This window comes from Amyelois transitella, chromosome 5 (genome assembly GCF_032362555.1).
Source record: "Amyelois transitella isolate CPQ chromosome 5, ilAmyTran1.1, whole genome shotgun sequence".
Taxonomy (NCBI): domain Eukaryota; kingdom Metazoa; phylum Arthropoda; class Insecta; order Lepidoptera; family Pyralidae; genus Amyelois; species Amyelois transitella.
In genome coordinates this window covers 11,282,922-11,299,711 of record NC_083508.1, presented here as the reverse complement: position 1 = coordinate 11,299,711, position 16,790 = coordinate 11,282,922, and the positions used below count along the sequence as shown (strand labels likewise).

Genomic DNA, 16,790 nt, shown 5'->3' with positions numbered 1-16,790 from the left:
AATATATGTACATACTTCTTCCTGGCTGCTGTCGTGTGGTTACATACATACAAACATATGGTCACGTCTATATTCCTTGCGGGGTAGACAGAGCCAACAGTCTTGAAAAGACTGAATGGCCACGTTCAGCTATTTGGCTTAATGATAGAATAGAGATTCGAATAGTGACAGGTTGCTAGCTCATCGCCTAAAAGAAGAATCCCAAATTTATAAGCCTATCCCTTAGTCGCCTTTTACGACATCCATGGGAAAGAGATGGAGTGGTCCTATTCTTTTTGTAATGGTGCCGGGAACCACACGGCACGGTCGTTGGGCTTGTAAATTTGGGATTCTTCTTTTAGGCGATGAGCTAGCAACCTGTCACTATTTGAATCTCAATTCTATCTTAAAGCCAAATAGATGAACGTGGCCTATCAGTCTTTTCAAGACTGTTGGCGCTGTCTATCTCCAGAGATATTTGTAGACGTAATTATATGTATGTATGTACTTCTTCCTGGCTATATTCCCGGAAGCATCCTCACCACTCTGAAGTAGTGCCCGGGGTAAGCTCTTGACCATGGATCTTGGATTGGGTGAGTCAGGCTTTTTAACGAAGCGACTCCCATCAGACCTCCGTAACCTTTGCAGGGGAACCTAACCCGTATTGGATCATATGAACACATTCAGTTGCCTGAATGTGCAGTTTTCCTCACGATGTTTTCCCTCACCGTACGAGAATCGGTTAGTTATCAAACTAATGTACATAACTTCGAAAATAGTCATTAATACTTACATACATGGCCGCGGTGGGATTCGAACCGGTGCCTTTATGCGCAACCGCGTTTCTGCTACTTCTACATGAACATACATACATACATACATATGATCACGTCTATATTCCTAGCTGGGTAGACAGAGCCACCAGTCTTGAAAAGACTGATTGGCCACGCTCAGCTGTTTGGCTTAGTGATAGAATTGAAATTCAAATAGTGACACTAGGTTGCTAGCCCATCGCCTAAAAGAGGAATCTCAAGTTTTTAAGCCTATCCCTTAGTCGCCTTTTACGACATCCATGGGAAAGAGATGGAGTGGTCCTATTCTTTTTTGCAATGGTGCCGGGAACCACACGGCATCTTCTACATGAATGGTCGATAAAAAAAGAAATACGGAAAGTTTACACAACTCCCTGATTATCGCAAAACAGTGGAACGCCTGTTCTATTGTTAATAGTTCATTGTTCAAATGGTTTTAGTAGACGACGGTAGCTACTAACAATAGTCGCATTAAGATGTCCGTGTCTAGTTTAGACTATGTCTACTTACTGACTTGCCGTGTGGTGTCCGGCACCTTAAAAAAATTACCAGTTTGTCTATTTCCAATGGATGTCGTAAAAGGTGACTAAGAGATAGGGTAATATACTTGGGATTCTTCTTGTATGCGATGGGCTAAGTAACCTGTCACTATTTGAATCTCGATTCCATCATTAAACCATACAGCTGTACGTGGCCATTCAGTTTTTTCAAAACTGTTGGATATGTCTATCCCGCAAGGGATATAGACGTGACTATATGTATTGTGTATGTATGTAGGATATTCAGTTTCAAATACTCCTGAACCAAACCTTTCACCGAATTATTTGCAAAGAAAACATTATTTAGTTTGTTTGTTTGTAAACACTTTATTGTACATAACAAATTTTTAGTAGTAGGTACCTACATAAAAAGACATTAAAAATGACAATGCACAAGGGCCGACTTATCCCTGTGAGGGATTTCTTCCACCCAAACAGGCAACTGAAAGAAACATTTTGTCTAGTTAAGCTTGTTCTTATCATGATGCCAATTAAAATTGGCAATTCACCAACCCTACGCATCAGTTCTACCACACGTGCGCAACAATGAAGCAGGATTCACAATGAAGAGTACTTATAAAACATCCCTCTTGAATTGTGTACATAAAATAATTATGTCACAGAAATGACACAACATGAACTAGTAAAAATTAAAGTAAAAATTCATGTTTTCCTCGTCGAGTAACTGATATGCACAACTATTTGTGCCATCCTAGTCGTATGTACGGTAGGTTCAGGAGATAACTGACGGCCTCTGTGGCGCAGCGGTAGTACGCTTGTCAGTGACATCGGAGGTCCCGGGTTCGAATAGTATCGTTGAGTCAGTATCTCGTAACACAAATCTCGAACTTAATTCGAGGCTAACTCAATCTGTGTAATTTGTCCCGTATATATTTATTTATTTAATTTTTATAACTGTGCAACCTTAATTGATGTATGTGAACTGGCCCAGGTATCTCCTGTGCCGTGTGTACTACTCCGATATTTGTATTCGGACGCACAGAATCAAAGTTCTAGGGATATTTCAAAGACTAACGGATAGGTTTATAAAATTTTGATACTTCATCGGCTAGCAACCTGTCACTATTTGAATCTCAATTCTATCGTTAAGCCAAGCTGCTGATCGTGGCCTTTCAGTTTCTCAAGACTGTTGGCTCTATCTATAACCCGCTATGGATATATATGTGATATATGTAAATCGGCCCCTATGATCATGACTATACATCCGTGTTCTCGATATTTGTACACCAAACCACTAGAGTTAATACTTCCCTATGAAGGGCTCTTCAATTAATCGATACCTTTTCAAAACTGTGGGATATTGTTCTTCTTGTGGGAGTAAAATGGTAAAGAGCGGAATAAGCTCTATCAAAAAAAAGACGTGTGTAAAATTAGTATGTATCTAGTTAACTGATATTAATTAAGAACAAAAATTTCATAATTCTATCATTAAGCCAAACAGCTGAACGTGGCCTATCAGTCTTTTCCAGATTGAGACTCTGTCTACCCCGCAAGGGATTAAGGTATATACCTTCTTCGTATAGATCGACGTGATGATATGTATGTATTATATGTATATAGTTTAATAATAATAGTTTTTATATTTGTTTCAATATTAATAAAACATATTTTAAATTAAGTTTTAATAAAGAAAGTCGCATGAGGTTCCCTGCATCAACAGAAATAGAATAAGACCAGTCCCTCTCTTTACCATGGATGTCTTTAAAGGCGACTAAGGGAAAGGTTTACAAACACGGCGATAGGATAACAACCTGCCAATATTTGAATCTGAATTCTACGGGTATCATTGAGTTGAATCTAAAATCGTTCATTAATCTAGAATTAAATTACTCCGCAAGGGATATAGACGTGTGTAAAGACAGCTTACCTGTTGCCATGTAGGTATTTTGTGATTATTGAAATTCTGTGTTTTCAACCGAACAGGTATTCTAAATAGAGTCTATACGAATTTCGTAAAATGTCATTTCTGTAAATGACATTACTTATTTCTAACATAGGTTGTATCAAATTGTAAACAAACTAGAAAGACTTCAAACATATGTGCCAAAATAAACCTAAAGTTAAAACAAATAAAAATAATAAAATAAAATAAAAAACCTAACATAAGTGCTTACGTAAACACATCTATTGATGTCATTATAAAACATTGTCACAATAACCTATTTTATTCTTAGCTACTCATTATAATAGCAATATGGCATAGACCAATACAAAAACATTAATAAAATCTTGCAATTACCAATTCGTCGCACTTGAAACCATGTCTACATAAGTGTCGCTCGCTGATTGATTGCGTTGTAAAGCGTTTGGAGAGAATCGTGAGTGCGACAGGGTTGTAATTTGTGATTCTTCAACGTTATTTCTCTAGCGGAATTTCTCTCGATATAGTGGAATGGGAATTTCTTTAGATTTGCAATGCTTCATTGTTTCTCGCACGCCTAATGTTTTTCAGGCGATTTAACTTCTCTCCGTCATAAAGCTCATATACTTGTTATCATAAAGATACATATAATTATACCCAGCCGAGTGGCACCCGGCACCAATAAAAAAAAAGAATAAGACCATTCAATCTCGTTCCCATGGATGTCGTAAAAGGCGACTAAGGGATAGGCTTACAAACTTGGGATTCTTTTTTAGGCGATGGGCTAGCAACCTGTCACTAATTGAATCTCAATTCTATCGTTAAGCCAAAGCTGAACGTGGCATATCAGTCTTTTCGAGACTATTGGCTCTGTCTACCCCACAAAGGATATAGACGTAGTTATATGTATAATTATACCATAAGGATCTGTTTAGGAAGGATTACGGCACCCGTAGCATAGCACGCGCGACGCCGTTTATATCGCGCGAAAAACTATCGCTGTCCCTTTTCACGTCATAATAAAAAAGCGAAACAGTGCTAGTTTATTTCCGCGATAGAAACGGCGTCGCGCATGCCGTACCTACTATAATGCAGAAAACGCGAACGTGGGAATTCACACGTGGACGAAGCGACGGGCCAAAACATAGTTTTATTATGTAGTTGAAATGTTTACGACATGAATAATTTATTGCAGTTCAACTAGGTTATAAAATATTATATCATTACGTGGAAACTTAAATCAATAATCGTTGAATTCAAGTTTAACGTCCTACATTGAATAAACAAACAGTGAATCATACGAATTGGTGCACATTATAGTGGGACATTGTGACTTCTTTACACGAGAATTTATAGTACTTTTGGTACAATTCATCACAATAAAACAACTACAAAATAAATTAAGGCGTATTTACTGTAATAATTATTATATCGTGATTCTTAATTCTTATACCTATTTAAAACCACGTCTCTTTTCTGAACGGATAGGCAGAGACTACATTTGTATTACATTTGCCATTATCCCTGCATACGTTTTTCGCTTCATCCACATTCATTAAGGAATTCTTATGGTATTGATAATTATAAATAAATAAATATACACGGGACAAATTACACAGATAAGAGTTAGCCTCGAAGTAAGTTCGAAACTTGTATTACGAGATACTAACTCAACGATACTATATTTTATAATAAAAAGATAAACATCCAAGACCCAGACCAGACTAGTTTCTCATCATGCCCTGACCGGGATTCGAACCCGGGATCTCCGGTGCTACAGACAAGCGTTTTACCGCTGCGCCGTAGGGGCCATCACCATTATAATATGAGCGTAAACTTATATTACTCCTCTTCTTCGCCTGGTCTAGTTCTGGTCACATCCTCACCTTTCTGGAGAGTAGCCAGGAATGAGCCTTACGAACATGGTCCCAAAACGTTGTTCTTCACTAGTACGGAGATTTTGTCACTGATATTTCGGTATCAGTACGATCGCCATTAAGTTTTATGTAGTCACGAAGTGAATAGGTTATTTGTAAGTGTATGTTACGAAATTCTAGGTTTATTGAGTGAAGTTGTGAGTTAGGAATATCATCGTTGGTGGTATTTTTGGAGGTTTATAATACATAGTTTGGGACGCCCTAACAAAACGTAGGTATATAATGCTTGAATTTAAAATCAGAATAAAAAGTTTTTTTTTTATAGGGAAATCGGAATTTGTTGAAGACATTTGATGATTGTAACCAAAGAAATACTAATATTATGCGGTTATTTAATCGAAACTTTTATATGTATGTAAGGCGACTAAGGGATTCACTTATAAACTTGGAATTTCTTTAAGGCGATGGGCTCGCAACGTGTCACTATTTGAATCTCAATTCTATCATTAAGCCAAACAGCTGAACGTGTCCTTTTGGTCTTTTCGAGACTGTTGGCTCGGTCTACCCCGCAAGGGATATACCTAAATGTGATAAGATGTATGTATGTAGGTACTTACTTATATAATAAAAAGTATGAATTTTTAAATACCCTACTTGGTAGAATTCTAATTCACGAAAATCTTATACAATATTATGTCTTACCATATAAGGCAATTTATCTTAGTTTCCTTGTCACTTGTAGTATAGTACCATTGTTGAACAAGAACGTCCATTTGTGGCAGTAGCCTTTCTTTACACGAGACAATTCATACTGTTCGAGTTGTCAAGAGTGTTAAGTGAATAAAATGACAACACTATCATACTGTGGCGATGGCCTAGAGTCCTCCACCTTTTTAGACAGAAACTCGGTCTACATGAGCCCATAACCTAGGAGACTGAAACCTTCAAGTCTCAAACCTTCAAAAATGTCCAGTGTTAAGCCCTGCTTCAAGTTCTGATTTTTTTCCTAAATAAATACAATAATTTAAACTTGACTATTTTACATCAAAATATTGCGGGTTTGATAAATAAGTCAGATCTTTTGTCAGTACATCTGGAAGAGTTAGCCGATGAAAAAATTTATGTAGATGTTATTTGTATATCTGAACATTTCATAAAATCTGGTGATGAAGAAGAATTGAACATTCCAAATTATCGTTCTGCGGCCATCTATTCCAGAAAAAATATTAAACGTGGTGGAACATGCATTTTAGTAAAAAATGATGTAAGTTTCAATGAGTTGAATTGTGTTGCGGAACTATCTGTGCCTGATATAGTAGAGTGCTGTGCGGTTGAATTAATTCAATGTAATTTATTTGTATTATGTGTATACAGACCTTCAACTTCAAAGGATTTTGAGACTTTTTATTATAGGTTAGATTTAATTTTGAAAACATTATTTAAAAAATGTAATAAAAGAATTGTTATGTGTGGAGACTTCAATATTGACGTATTAAAAAAAACCAATTTAGCCCAGGAATTTGAATATTTTCTAATGGGTTATAATCTCAAATTACAAATAAGACAAGTAACTAGACCGCGTTCTCAAACATGCTTAGATAATTTTGCCCACAACTTACAACTCAAATGTAAAAATCAGGTAATAGAATTCGCGTTGTCGGACCATTCAGCTCAAATCATAGAGATACCGATGGATAAAATCAACAAATTAAGTCAATGGCGTGCTAAAAAAAGAGATTTGTCGATTGAATATTTAAAACTTTTTGAAAACCACATAAAAAACTTTCCCTTTTCTGGTATCTATAATACAGATGATCCCAATACTGCTTTCAATCATTTCTTTGATAATTTTCAAATGATTTACAATCTCTGTTTTCCGTTTAAAATAAAAATATTTAAAAGTAAGAAGAAATTGAGATGGATTTCAAAAGGAATAAAAATTTGCAGTCGAAGAAAAAGAAGTTTATTATGGAAACATAGAACAGCGCCATCTAGGCAGACCAAAATTAATTTAAAAAAATACTCAAAAAAATTTAAAACCATAATCAATTTAACACAGAAGGCTCAAAATACATTTTACATCAACAACGCACATAATAAATCAAAAGCAATTTGGCAAATAATAAATGATAAATATAAAAAAAAAGACTACATATCAGAAGTTCAACACGATGATAACTCAATATCAGATCCTAAATCAATAGCAGAGGCTTTTAATGCGTACTTTATTGAAAAAATTGAAAACTCTTCGAATAAATTATATGATAAAGTTGATCTAATATTTCAGCCACAATCTATGTTTTTAATGCCAATTATGACTGAGGAAGTAATAAAAATTGTAAGAACACTAAAAAACACCAATAGTACAGGTTACGATGATATCTCCACAAAAGTGGTTAAGTCTGTTTGTGAAGATATTGCCCCACATATATGTTTTCTCATCAATATGTGCATTTCTGCTGGTATTTATCCTGATAAACTTAAACCAACTATTATAAAACCACTACATAAAAAAGGGGATAAAAAAATTATGTCTAATTTTAGGCCAGTGGCACTTGGAACAATTTTTACAAAGATTTTTGAAAAATATTTATATGACTCCATTTACAATTACTTGACTAAATATAAAATTTTATGTGACGAACAAAAGGGATTTAGAAAGAATAAGACAATTAGTATGGCGATATATGAAATGCTGGACATTGTAATGAAAAATGTGGATAAGATGAACCCTGTATGCGTAGTGTATACCGATATGACACAAGCATTTGACTTTGTTAATCGCAATAGACTATTGAACAAATTAAATACGTACGGCATCAGAGGAAATGTATTAAATTTAATAAAATCTTACTTAGATAACAGAAGCCAATGCGTGGAAATAACCAGTATTTGTCCCAAAAAAAAGCAAGAAATTAATCATCTGTCAGGATATAGAATAAACAAGTTCGGCGTTCCTCAAGGAAGCGTCCTTGGGCCGCTTCTGTTTCTCATTTATATTAATGATTTACCTCAAAAAATACAGCAAAAAATGGTACTATTTGCAGACGATAGCACTGCAATTATTAAATGTGACGACCCGAAGGAGTACGAATATGACATAAATAATACAATAAATGATATAATTCAATGGTTAGAAACTAATAATTTAAAAATTAATTTAATCAAAACTAAAGTTATGCAATTTTATAATAGAAAAATACCACCTAATCTTAACATACAATATAATAGTCAAAATATTGACGAAGTTCAAACGACAAAGTTCCTTGGCCTTACTGTTGACAGTCAATTATCATGGTCTTCTCATATCGAAGAAGTATGTAAAAAACTAAACAAATCGGCTTATGCGTTATTTAGGATATCTAAAAAAGTTAAATTAGAAGCTGCATTGGTGGCTTATCATGGTTTAGTCACCCCTCATTTAAACTATGGTGTAATATTTTGGGGTAATGCGGTAGAAGTTAACAAAGTCTTCAAGGCCCAAAAAAGATGTATCAGATCGATGTGTGGTCTGAAATCTAGAGACAGCTGTGTGCCTATGTTTAAAGCACATAAAATGTTAACATTACCCAGTATTTATATATTAGAAGTTTGTCTTTTTGTAAAATCTAATCCCCACTTGTTTACAAAAATAGCGGACATAAGAATGAGGCCAGATCGTGTGAGACCTCAATACCAGCAAAAGTTGGTTATTGGAGGACATCATAAATCTTTGATAAGTAATAATGTGATCGGGATGGCTCCTAAGATTTTTAATAAATTGCCAGATAGTTATAAGACCGAAGATTTAGTGACATTTAAAAAGACAATTAAACAGCTTTTAATAGAAAGATGTTATTACAGTGTTAAAGATTTTCTACAAGACAATTTGACATAATAATTCGATTTAATTTATATAATTCTTATTTTTGATGTGTGTACTGACATTTTCAATTTTATTTTAATTTTTATGTTGACTTTATTTTATATAAATGTATGTAATTAATTATTGTACGTCTGTAAAGACAGGACTCAGTGGTACTCTATACAATTATATTATCTTTTTACCTGTGCTCCACAATAAATAGATTTGATTTGATTTGATTTGATTTGATGTCGAATCAATAATTTTCATTAGCCATCAATTTGTACATCAATGTTGCTAATACAAAAATATATAGGACCGCTTCATCTCTTTCCCATGGATGTCGTAAAAGGCGACTAAGGGATAGGCTTACAAACTTGGGATTCTTCTTTAGGCGGTGGGTTAGCAACCTGTCACTATTTGAATCTCAATTCTATCTTTAAGCCAAATAGCTGAACGTGGCCATTCAGTCTTTTCAAGACTGTTGGTTCCGTCTGCCCCGCAAGGGATATAGACGTGACCATATGTATGTATCAATTAGTAAGTAAGCAGTAAGGATTTAGTAACCTTATCAATTAATTATTATTATTCCCAAATAATAATTTGCATAAAACAATACTTATCGAGAATGAGCAAAAGCAAAATAACGGTACGAGTGACCGGTCGAGTGAACTCGCCCAGTTCACTGGAACAATGTGAGACTTTTCTAACGGTGTAGTAAGGTAATATCGGGCATAGGGTTTCAGTGACATGACACCGGTCTGATGCGCTTCCTGCTGGTAACTGTAGGTTCATGGTTCAAAACCCAGGTCATTGAATATCTGATGCTATGTAGGCATTCTGTAATTACAGTAGTTACCAGAAGTTAAAGATATTTTCTTCTCTTTGAAATTATCTAGCCAAAAGTAGCATTTCATGATTTAATTTAATAAGCCTTATATGTACCTCTTAAGGTATATAAGGGCGTGATGTGTCTGTGTGTGTGTGTGTAAGCACAGCTAGTCATGCATATTACTCCTTATTAAAATTTATAGTCTTCTTCTCATACACACTAAATTCTCTTTCAATCATACGACCTCCTTAAAGATAATGTACCTTATGAATAATATTTCGTGCGTGTAATTTTAGCGTCCATGAAAATCGGCCTAAATCCTTGCGCTGAAATCCGTCTTTTAGTAATATCGCCAAGACCTACAAATACTGAGATCGTTCGAATGCCAACATAGACTAAGGCGGATGTCAGTCATGCGTTTGAACCGCGCAGATTAGACGCGTGCGCATGTAATTACACTGTCAACGCCTGATTATCTGGGGCTCTATTCACGAAAAATCGACAAGGTATTTATCGTATTCTTTCTATCCTTTTGAATATCCGAAAAAGTGAAAGCGAGAAAAGATAAGACATTAAATGCTTTTGTTAACTTTAGAGTAGCGTTCTAGTATAACGTCGTAGGTAAGAGAGATGAGATATAATTTAAAGATCCATAGAATAACTACAACAACCTTTATAAGGACTATTTTAACAAAATTTAAAAGGTTACGCTATAGACACGAGATCTAGCAAGTAGCCGCCAAAGGAGAGCGAGCGATACTTGGTGAGCGCTGTAGTGGTCCTAAGGTGAAGACCCAGGGCGCGCACTTATATAGGGCTCCTGAGCTGTGAAGACGGGCGCAAAGGAGACCGAAGCGGCATGATGTCACAAATATGGGGATTGTACGTCTGATGTTCAACGGCGGGCGAGACGCGCTTGACCTATAGACCGCTGTACAACAAGAATTGCGTTTTGTTAATATATAAGAACTTTAGTAGTGCTATATAGCCGGCGGCACACGTGCCGTGTGGTTCCTAATAAAACAAACAGAATAGGACCACTCCATCTCATTCTCATGGATGTCGCAAAAGGCGACTATGGGATAGGCTTTTAAGCGATGGGTTAGCAACCTATCACTATTTGGATCTCAATTCTATCATTAAGCCAAGCTGCTGAACGTGGCCTTTTAGTCTTTTGAAGACTGCTGGCTCTGTCAACCCCGCAAAGAATATAGACGTGACCGTATGTATGTTATGTATGCACACGTTTCACGAGCGGCGCGTTTTAAATACGCGACTATAAAACGCGGCTTTACCTTAGTGTACTCACAAGTGTTCGCGTTAAAAGCGCTGCTTCTGAAATCAGCCTTATCAGATTCTCAGTAAAGTTTGCAAACGGTGGAGATTTATTGTACAATGGATTTGTCTGCAATAACACCTAAATCAGCTAACTAGTACAACGCTAATCTCGTTTCTTGCCTAAGATTATGTTTATTACGCCTTTGAGCATGTAAACTTGTCTATATTTGTTTAGGCACTATATCTATACGCAAAATCCTAATTTTCCTGTTCCTGTGAGAATTTTGATCCAGATTACTCAATTAGATTTTAAAAACGATAAAAATAGATTAGTCAAGAGAATGCTTATTGGTATGGTGTTAATGGAAAGGTGAATATAAATTGAGACCTTGAAAGCCTAGACGAAGTATCTTTATCTTATCGGAGACTTTTTATTGCAAGCTACTCTAAACCTTCGATTCTGCTAAAATTATTGATGGATATGGATGCAGCAAAAGAAGTAAGCAAGGATCGAGGTAAATGATAAGATGAAGCCTCCGCCTATCACTCCGGTAAAGAGGTATTCGTCAGTCATCTATCTCTCAAGCTGCAAAAAGGATGGTTCAAAATTTCAACTCAAAAACGCGTTGTTGAGCGAAGTCTAGTCACTAAAAATAGGCAAAACCTCGCTTATAAAGCTTTAAATTCTTTTTTGCATTCCATTTCTATTATAAATCGACTTGTTTGAACATATATTGTCGACTTAGACCATCCCGTCGCCCTGTTTGGACATAAGCTGTACCGATGCAAACTAGTCTACTTAAATCCTCCGGCATCTTGTCATCTTTATGTCCTGAAAATCTCTTTTCTCCTTTTCTAATTTCAATATCATCATTTCGAAACAAGTCTTTATCGTCATATTTGCAAGGTCTATTTTTAATTATCAGTACAGGACATCTCGTTACTTCAATGCAAAAGCTCCAATTAACAGTTAAATTTACGATAGGATGTTAAACAGTGTGTTCTCTGCCGCCATTCGGATCTTCAATATGAGAATTAAATTTATCTTCTCCAAATGCAATTAGATCCTTGATTCTTTGGCGTTCTGGCACCTCTTTATATTTTGCGTCATCTTCGGCATCTTTATTCCTTTAAATTCCCTTTTAACATTAAAGTTTATTGTTTTTTATTTCACTATTATCATGAAATGGTTATAGGTAATCACTTTGATTCGAATTAGTTTCGTCCATGTCATAAAATTTAACTTATCTAACTGCGCCATTTTTTTAAAACTAAATACGTACGTTCGTAACGTACATACGTTTTTTAAACAGAACGTACTAAGAAAGGCCATTCCATCTCTTCTAGTAAAAATACAACAAAAAAAGCAGAAAGCTGAAATAGAATAAGGTAAAATGAAAACGATACAACAACAAAGATTTACTTTTATTTCTAGGTTTTGTACGCATAATGGTTCATCTTTTCATACTTATATACATACATACATATAAACACGCGTATATACTTTCCGGGGTAGACAGAGCCAACAGTCTTGAAGAGACCGCAAGGCCACGTTCAGCTGTACGGCTTACGGACGTAATTGAGAAAATAAATAATAAATATATACGGGGCAGATACTCATAACACAATGAAATAGACATTCAATCATTCAAATAGTCACATGTTGCTAGCCTACCTAAGTTTATTAGCTTATCCATTAGTCAACTTTTACGACTATGGAAAAGAGATGGAGTGGTCCTATTCTTAATTTCGGAAACCACAAGGTACTATCAATCAAATACTCGTTTAAATACCGGCATCAAGAAATTCATCTAATCTTATCCAGTAATACAGTAATGAAATCTTAACATCGTTCTGTTTAGAAAGGGGAACTGTTTTAGTAAAGAAATGTCTGTTCGTTTGATAGCCTGACTTAATGGCGGTACGTAGGTGTACGCATGGACGGCGCACGCGCATGCATCTGTTTGCATTAACGATGTAATTCGTCAGTCGATAAAATTTTCATCGTGTTACATGAATTAAACATTGTAACATAGTTCTGTGCTCGTGGAGAATATGTCCTGTTTTGTGTTAAGCTAGATAATGAGCGCGGGTCCGTCCGCGTAAAATAAATAAAAGCGTTAAATTACGTTCTTCATGGGAATTTCGAGAAATCCGTTCTTTTTTTCTCAACTAGACCACATCATTATGAAACCTACATGACAAATTGAAAATCTTTAGCAGTTTTGGCTATGGGTTAGAATAATATGTCAATCAAATAGTGTATGTTAAAATATATTTATATTATAATGTTGGCCGATTCTCAGACCTACTCAATATGCTCACAAAATTTCATGAGAATCGGTCAAGCCGTTACGTGTCACGAGAATTTTATATACTCGTATAAGAAGTTACAGAAGCTTCCACGGCCAAATTGTTGGACCATTTTCGTGATTTCTTTAAGGACTTTATTTAAAGGCACAGTTGTTTTTTTTTATGAAAAGGGAATATAAATTAGAATATTTAAAAACTAGTTATATGATATTTTAAATGTGAATAAACTATTACAACAAAAATTTGAACTATTTTGTTTCTTGTTGCAGGTATTATCATATGAAGAGCCAAGAATGACATCTTTTCAGAAAGTTAGCTGGACAAGCAAAACGTTGATATGTGGCACGCTTAGTAATTAACTCCGAATTTATTTCGCAGAATAATTACATGCATAGGTACATTATACTTACAGCCATACCGCTTTCGGGGTAGACAGAGCCAAGAGTCTTGAATAGAAAAGCCACGTTCAGCTGTTCGGCATTAAATAAAAATAGTGACAGGTTGCTGGCCCATCGTCTAAAAGAAGAATCACAAGCCTATCCCTAAGTCGATTTTTACGACATCCATGGGAAAGAGAATGAGTGGTCCTATTCTTTTGGTGCTGGGAACGACACAAACAGAAAACATGTTTACATTTCAAATTAGAATAAAAATAATTCAGTAGTTTGAGATTAATTATTAACATACACCGTGTCACAAGGTTTTAATATCTTTTTTCTTATGGATCATAATACTTAATATGCCGATTTTGCTTAACTTTCATTAAGAATATGAAACGTGAGAATATGTATGGCAGGCAGCATACATACATTCGTGAGACAATGCACTCTGGGAATCTGGTACAAAGAACAATTCCTCAACTTGCTTTAGTCGGTAAATATTGTACTTAGTAGGTTAATTTAATTTTTAAATTATTTTGAACGGGAGTTAGATCCTCACACTGGTAGCATATTATGTGTTAACTTCTTTATACATACATATGGTCACGTCTATATCCCTTGCGGGGTAGACAGAGCCAATAAATAGTCTTAAAAAGACTGAATGGCCACGTTCAGCTATTTGGCTTAACGATAGAATTGATATTCAAATAGTGACAGGTTGCTAACCCATCGCCTGAAAAAGAATCCCAAGTTTATAAGCCTATCCCTTAGTCGCCTTTTACGCCATCCATGGGAAAGAGATGGGGTGGTCCTATTCTTTTTTGTATTGGTGCCGGGAACCACACGGCACTTCTTCTTAGCTTAACTCAACTTCTTTATAGCAGATTATAAAAGTCTGTCAAGGGAAAGGCTGATAAACTTGGAATTTTTGTTATATGCGGTGGTCTAGTAATTAGAATCTCAATACGTGGCCTTCGAACTTATTGACTAGAACAGTTTCTTGCGTTAACTAGATTTCTGAATTTCCTCTAATGCCAATACAAACAGTATCGCAAGTCAATTACATCTCAAACCTTCTCATGCTACCTGTTTTACTAACACAATTACAGCCAGCTTATCTGGAACCACAATCTCTTTATCAAGTAGGTCTGTAATGGATCGCATAACACTGGCAGATAAGTGGGTCAGATTGAACAAACAAAATTGTATGTGAACAACTGTTCTTCTTAGTTACACAAGTTAATGTTACTTAACATGTCATAAATGTATACATGCACCACGTCTTTATCCCTTGCGGGGTAGACAAGAGGCAACAGTCTTGAAAAGACTGAATGGCCACGTTCAGCTATTTGGCTTAATGATAGAATTGAGATTCAAATAGTGACAGGTTGCTAGCCCATCGCCTAAAAAAGAATCCCAAGTTTGAAAGCCTATCCCTTAGTCGCCTTTTACGACATCCATGAGAAAGAGATGGAGTGGTCCTATATTTTTTTGTATTGGTGCCGGGAACCACACGGCGCTCATTATAACGTAATAATTTTGATACATAACATTGTTATCTACGTTCAAACAAACCCAAATTGGTGAAATTAATGTAGGTACAAAGTGACATTGTTATCAAGAGACATACACGACCTGGTTTTCACAAAAATAACACTACACACATACATACCTATTATTACGTCTATATCCCCTGCGGAGTAGACAGAGTCAACACTCTTAAAAAGACTGATAGGCCACGTACTACTCTGTCAAGAAAGTAGCGGGAAAAGATCAATAATACACAAACTGTTTGTTATTCATCCAAATTTATTTTATTACCTTCAAAATATGCTCCTTTAGAAACGATACACTTACGCCAACGAATAATCCAATCATCAAAACATTTTTTAAACGCTGTTTCCGGAATTGAGGTCAGTTCTCGCCGCGAATTCTCTTTTATGTCTTCTACCGATTGAAAACGGGTGCCACGAAGTGGTAATTTGAGTTTAGGAAAAAGAAAAAAGTCGGCTGGAGCCATATCTGGTGAATATGGTGGTTGCTCGATGGTATTTGTTGAGTGTTTGGTTAAAAATTCGTTCACAATGATGGCCTTGTGCGAAGGTGCATTATCATGGTGCAAAATCCAAGAATTTTCTTTCCACAAATCTGGCCTTTTTCGTCGGATTTGCTCTCTTAAACGCCGCATAACACTCAAATAATATTCCTTATTTACCGTTTGACCTTCCGGCAAGAATTCCGAGTGCACAACACCGCGATAGTCAAAGAAAACAGTCAATATGACTTTGACTTTTGAACGACTTTGGCGTGGTTTTTTCGGTTTCGGTTCAGTTGGAAGGCGCCACTCCGAAGCTTGTTGACTAGTTTGCATGTCAAACTCGTAAACCCACGTCTCGTCACCAGTAACAATGCGTTTCATGAATGTTGGGTCGGAATTGACTCGTTCTAGCATGTCCTCAGCGACTCTCATGCGATTGAGTTTTTGAAAAAAATTCAGGTCTTTTGGGACTAGCCGAGCGGCAACATGTTTCATACCCAAATTATTAGTTAAAATGGTACGGATCGACTCGTGAGATACAGAAAGTTCGGTGGCTATCTCTCTCAAAGTTGAATGAGGATTTTCAGTCACTATTTCCTTCACTTTTGCGATGTTAACTTCATTTGCAGACGATGATGGCCTACCAGAGCGAGGCAAATCTTCCATCACATCTCGACCGCTTTTGAACGCTTTGTACCACTCATAAGCACGAGTTTTTGATAAAGTCGATTCACCGTAAGCCTTCTGTAACATTTTCAGTGACTCCGAACACGATATTCCATTGGCAATGCAAAATTTAAGACAAACTCTTTGTTCGATGTTTTTATCCATTATGAAATTAGCAATACACACTAGATATGATATAACTAAAAATAGCACTGTATTTAATGTAAACAACAGATGCAACTCAAACTCCGCGCCAAAATGGAAAACAGTTGTGCCAATCTAACAACAACAAAAAAAACAAAAATTTGAATTTGGAACCATAAATAAATAATCCATTCCCGATACTTTTC

General features: G+C 35.9%; 3 protein-coding genes across 5 annotated transcripts in view; 2 read left to right on the top strand and 1 right to left on the bottom strand.

Annotated features, from left to right (window-relative positions):
* The window catches only part of LOC106141364 (uncharacterized), a 382,952-nt gene that overhangs the window by 54,224 nt on the left and 311,938 nt on the right, over window positions 1-16,790 (top strand). The window lies entirely within an intron of this gene.
* LOC106137109 (putative acyl-CoA-binding protein) overlaps window positions 1-16,790 on the top strand; it is a 347,495-nt gene that overhangs the window by 160,335 nt on the left and 170,370 nt on the right. The window lies entirely within an intron of this gene.
* The window catches only part of LOC106134506 (CD63 antigen), a 515,731-nt gene continuing 500,905 nt past the window's right edge, over window positions 1,965-16,790 (bottom strand). Inside the window, exon 7 of the mRNA XM_060944451.1 lies at window positions 1,965-1,978. The gene's annotated coding sequence lies outside the window, so the exon portion shown is untranslated. The remainder of the gene's footprint in view (window positions 1,979-16,790) is intronic.